The 6,000-nt window shown below is 42.0% G+C and overlaps 1 long non-coding RNA gene across 1 annotated transcript in view; it reads right to left on the reverse strand.

Annotated features, from left to right (window-relative positions):
- Window positions 1-5,232, reverse strand: part of LOC311524273 — a 47,297-nt gene extending 42,065 nt beyond the window's left edge. Inside the window, exon 1 of the long non-coding RNA XR_014712515.1 lies at window positions 5,163-5,232. This is a non-coding gene — a long non-coding RNA (uncharacterized lncRNA). The remainder of the gene's footprint in view (window positions 1-5,162) is intronic.
- Window positions 5,233-6,000: the final 768 nt, after the last annotated feature.

The raw sequence follows: 6,000 nt of genomic DNA on the forward strand, positions 1-6,000 counted from the left end.
TGGGAATATCACAGTGTAAATCAGTGAGCTGTGCAGCCTCAACACCCCCATCAGGAGGGAGAGAGATGCGGGTCTCTGTTCAAGAGAGTTGATGGCTGAGGAGCTGGGAGCCTAAAGGAGGTGCTCTTGGTGGACTATGAGTGGGGAATAGAGGTGCAGTTGCTCTGAACTGTGACAGATGCCAACCCAGCTCCAGAGATCAGTCACCAGCAGGAGAAAAATGCTGCCCCAAGTGGTAAGAAGCTACAATGCTCCTCTCTGCCCAGATCCAGCTCAACAGCTGATCACGTGGAAGGTGGGAAAATGGGAATATACAGTACTGAGTGACACTGATTACTCTCCACCCCCTACTGAAAGCTGGAGAGAGAAGTCCGTCCTCTAGTCCTTTACTAAAATTTCACTCATGTCTACTGTTGCAAAACCTCTAACACAGTTTGTAGGGAAAAAAACACAATCATTGGCATCACATGTCAGGTGTGAGCTTGTATATATGGGTCAGGATATCAGAGTATAAAACAGTACTCCCAGTCCCTGCTTTGAGACTCTAAAAACACTCACTTATCTAATCATTGTGGGTAAAAAACGTTCTCCCGGGAATAGGATAGTCTATTGTTCACAGTGTCATTGACCATGTGCTGGTGTATTAAACATTTAATAATTCCTACTTCTGGGGGAATCCTGTGCCAAAAAATCCAAAATTCTGCAAAATTCTGTATATTTTATTTCCCAAAATAATGCAATATAATCTCACCCATTTCATTTATTTTGGCAACTTTTTAAAACTACCCTACAGAAAAAAAAAACAAACACAATAACTGTTCAGCATTTCCTAAACACAGGAAAGTTGCAAATACTTAGTAACCAATACCTGCACTCCAGTTATAATCCTGGATTTTCATATAAATTACATTACTTTTACTTTGGTGTGTGGTGTTCTGTAAAGCAGAATGTTGCTTTAAATTGCTCTGACTTTCACATATGAAAGTCATACAGTTTGCTAATCATTGTCCTGCATTTTTTTTAAATGGGTAAGTTAAATAGATCCTGAGCTGTAATCTAACCCCCTTGTGCCTCTCTGGCACAGGAAGAAAAGCGAGAAAGCACATAGACAAGGGTTCTCAAACTGGGGGTGGGGACCCCTCAGGGGGTTGTGAAGTTATTACATGGGGGGTCGTGAGCTGCCAGCCTCCACCTCAAACCCCGCTTTGCATCCAGCATTTATAATGGTGTTAAACATATACAAACTTTTTTTTTTTTAATTTATAAGGGGGGGTCGCACTCAGGGGCTTGCTGTGTGACAGGGGTCTCAACAAAAGTTTGAGAACCACTGACATAGACCTCCGGAGCTGAGGAGTCCATTACTATCATTTACAATAAAACTCCTTTACACCACTCTGGCCCACTCTGGCAAGGTAAAGGAGCCTTAATTGACTAAGAACCAGAACAATTAACCAACAGTGGGAACATTAGCAGCCTGACTGCTTAGTTGTTACATTTCTGTAACAGGGACAGAGCCTGCTTCACACAGCCCTAGGCCTCTAAGCCCAGGATGCAGCAACAGTGAGAGAGTGGGTATGCAGGCATGCACTCAGCTTGACCCCCTTAACATCTCTCCATGGACCCAGGCATCCAGGCCCTGCCTTCTCCCCCAACGGTGATCTGCTCTCCGCTTCTGGTTGCTCCCAGCGGATGAGCGTGGGCTGCTGGGGAAAGGGTGTGTGTTCCCCACAGATTTCTTTGCTCCCCCATTTTTCTGCAGAGGAGACAAGAAATCTGTAGAAGATATGAATTCTGCGCAATTCCCCCCAGAAGTAAATTCTCTAATAGGAAGCGTATGTACTTAACACTTTCTTAATAAGTCCCCTGCAATTATTCTAGTTTTCTATCAGTTCATTACATACCTATTTCTTCTCCCAGTTGGAAGCAAATCTTCTCATTCAGATGCAACAATGATAGGTGGAAATATAAGAATCTGAACAGACTGATATACGGATGGACAATTTGCTACTGTTTTTAGCTCATGTGGGAAGACAAGGTTGTTTTCTCTGTGTGACAGATGTTCTCCCAGGCATTCAACAACATAGCTGATGCATTGTGGAGAATACTGTACATTTGTCTCAATGTAGCATTTTAAGCCCTCTCTCCCACTTTAGTGATAGCTGCCAGCACAGTGTTAGTGATAATGATGGCAAACATTTCTTTAATGGGAAATGTTTTGGCCACCTTATTGATGGTGATGCTGCATTTGACTTGGCTGATAAAGAGCAACTGAGGAGTAGGATAGTTTTACAAACAAATTTTGCCATGTGCCTGATTGTCACTTGTTTAGGAACTGAAATACTAATGATAGATTTCAGAGTAACAGCCGTGTTAGTCTGTATTCGCAAAAAGAAAAGGAGGACTTGTGGCACCTTAGAGACTAACCAATTTATTTGAGCATGAGCTTTCGTGAGCTACAGCTCACTTCATCACGAAAGCTTATGCTCAAATAAATTGGTTAGTCTCTAAGGTGCCACAAGTACTCCTTTTCTTTTTGAAATACTAATGTCATGCCCTTCTCTGGGACTCCTACATAGACAGCCACCATAGCACGTGGCCAGCACTCTTTGGAGTTTCTGGTGGTGGTGGTGTTTGTTGCCAATAGGATTACTCAGTAAATGAGACACAGCTGTACATTTTCAAAGGAATAGGCAGAAGAGATGCAGACAAATCCTATTAACAAATAATCGGATTTGTGCTTACACTGTACCTCCCACTCACCACCTTGAAAATTTACCCCATGCTGTCTGAATTGTCTTTCTGCATGAAATCCAATGAATTATAGTCCATTTAAAAATAAGTGCAAGAAACAGAGGAATGATCTGAAGTTTGAATGATGATTCAACAGTAATCAGCTGTGGCTGTCATAAGAAACAAGATTTAATAAATTCGTGAAATACAGAGATGACAGAAATGCCACAAGCAATGTAAGCTCAGCAAAACTGTAACTACAATGCAACCTTTTTTTCAGGGTTTGATCCCTTTTTTTCTGCCTTATTTCAATTAGTTGCTATAGGATTGCACAAGAAAGGTCTTAAAGGGATCCAAGGATCAGTGAAATAAACTGAACCTGTCATTAATTCAAATGTGCAAACTAAACACAAGTTCTTCAGAATATGTAAATCTGTGTTAACTATCTTAATTTATCTTGCATCATCTGCATCAGAACAAGCCATATTTTGTGAATATTCCCAACCTGTTTCTATTGGAGTTAGCCAGAAAGAGAGCAATTTAAGGAACTGTACCTAAGTCACAAGCAGTTTGCATCATATTCTACTGTATATTTCAGTCTAAAGTGACATATTCAAAACCTGTCAGCTCTATTTGCAGAAGTTAAGAAATTATTAAAAGTTCCAGCACAAGCCATTATGGATAATGTTTATGTAAATTACCATGAAGGTAGTGGTAAAAAGTCTAACTTATTAACATCAGGCAATCTACCAGTCTGCAGTTCCCCTAAGTATTGCACTGCTAAGTTTCAAGCAGAAAGCAGAGATTTTTTTTCTTTGATTTTGGGGCTTATCTTTGTCTTTATGGTTAGGAAAACAAAAAGATGCTGAACAATCAACCTCTTGGGGTGATATCGCTGGGACTTCTGTGCGTAGATAGAGGGTAGTATATGGCCCATGATCAGGCTAGGAACTGTCAAGAATGATGCGTTCACAAATACAAAGAGTGATTACAAACCTGGTAACAGTAAATAAACTGTCATGAAGTGAGAGTCTGTGAGGTTAATTTCTCACCAATCCCAACAGCTGACAGCTATAGCTTTCAGGAAGGTAGTGTGTCTCTAAGTTATGTGTGAAGGTAGGGTGGGGGTGGAATGATAAAGTATAATTTGAGATGTGAGCTTCTCAAAAGAATTCTTCAGAGACATTTGGAGGAAGACAGGTCTTTGGAATAAGGGATAATTATCTCATTGAGTAGTGAATGTTCCCTGGTTAAGAAATTATCACCTTTTCAGAAACAGTATTGTTATTAAACCATGTTTTTGAACTAGCACACAAATCTCTGTCCTGACTTTTCATGTTTCAATAATGTTGGGCATATGTACAGCACAGGCATTCTAGGAAGCATAGCATAGGAGACAACTGACTGAAGTAACCATGATCAGGCAGGTTTCAGAGTAGCCACCGTATTAGTCTGTATCCGCAAAAAGAAAAGGAGGACTTGTGGCACCTTAGAGACTAACCAATTTATTTGAGCATAAGCTTTCGTGAGCTACAGATCACTTCATCGGATGCATTCAGGCAGTTTTCCACACAAGTTAACATTCCTCAATCAAACAAACAAGTTTGTTCCCTAAATATACAGTACATACAAACTGACTGTAATGGGAGAATCTATGGGTGTGTAATGCCAACGCCCCCTTGGTGGGGTGTAAGCAGTGGGGATCAAACTTGGGACCTCTTGAGCTTAATGCATGAGCTTCTACTGTATGAGCTAAAAAGACACACACCTCTTTTAGCCAAAGCTGTAGCAGGCATATCAATCTCTAGCTGGCACACCACGCAGGCATGAATTACAGGTGGATGGTGCATTTTGATTTTGGGTCTTCTAGGCAAATGTTTCATAAACACTGTTATCCTAAGTTTCCAAAATCCCATACAAAAATTTTGATCAACATATTTGAAGAAAGAAGCAACATTTTAGATACCATGTCTCTCAGCTCCCAACATTAGTGCATTCCATCAGCCTTCCATAAGTAAATACAGGAACTCCTCACTTAAAGTCATCCCAGTTAACGTTGTTACCTTGCTGATCAATTAGGGAACATGCTCCTTTAAAGCTGTGCAATGCTCCCTTATAATGACTTATGGCAGCCGCCTGTTTGTCCACAACTTGCAGGAAGAGCAGCCCGTTGCAGCTAGCTGGTGGGGGCTTGGAACCAGGGTGGGCTGGCAGCCCCCCTACCAGCTCCCCACTCCCCTAAGTTCCCTGTGCGGCAGCCGCCCAGCAAGCTATCAATTGCGGCAGTTCAGCTGTCCCTCCCCCCACTGCTGTGTGCTGCTCCTGTCCTCTGCCTTGGAGCTTCTCCCCGAGCCTCCTGCTTGCTGGGAGGAAGGGGGAGAGGGGCTAATGTCAGGGTGTCCCCCTCCCCCCTGCTCCTGCACCCCTCTTACCCCATTTCCACAGAGTTGGGGGGGACACACAACAGGGCTCAGGATGGAGGGAGTTTCCTGGCAGCAGCTGCCATCTCAGCTTGCTGATTAACTTAACAAGGCAGTGTACTTAAGAGTGGGGTCAGCATACTTAAAGGGGAAATGTGCATCTCTCTCTCTCTCACACACACACACACAGTTTGTCTCTGTCTGCCATTCTGTCTCCCCTCCCTCCATTTGTGCTGCCTTGTAGAGTGTGAGGCTACATTAACAATGAGTAAACCCTTGAGGGCTCAGCCAATTGCTAGTTCATCATTTAGCAGTAAGTCATCCCCTGGGAAATATCCCGCCCTCTGACTTCACACCTCAACCAAGCTTCACAATCATCATCGCTGTGTACAGTATTAAATTGTTTGTTTAAAACTGTGTGTGTGTGTGTGTATAAATATAGTCTTTTGACTGGCAAAAAAAAAAAATTCCCTGGAACCTATCCCCCGCTATTTACATTAATTCTTATGGGAGATTGGATTCGCTTAACATCGTTTTGCTTAAAGTCGCATTTTTCAGGAACATAACTACAATGGTAAGTGAGGAGTTACTGTATGCAATTACTGTATGTAATTTCCTTGAATGACATTAGTAATACAAATGGGCCAGATATTTAAAGAGTTTAAGAGTACAATATGGTTTCTAATTAGTTTGCTTAATTACCACTGTAGCACACAAATTGGCCACGTGAGTATGGAAATTGCCAGCTATAGCTATGTACGTATTGAGTCACCCATTTTGCATGCTTAAGCATAGTGGTTGTGTGTGCAAGTTAAATGTGTAACTGCATACGCATTTTGCCACCTAGACT

The sequence above is a fragment of the Lepidochelys olivacea genome (assembly GCF_965140295.1).
Source record: "Lepidochelys olivacea isolate rLepOli2 genome assembly, chromosome: 7".
Taxonomy (NCBI): Eukaryota; Metazoa; Chordata; order Testudines; family Cheloniidae; genus Lepidochelys; species Lepidochelys olivacea.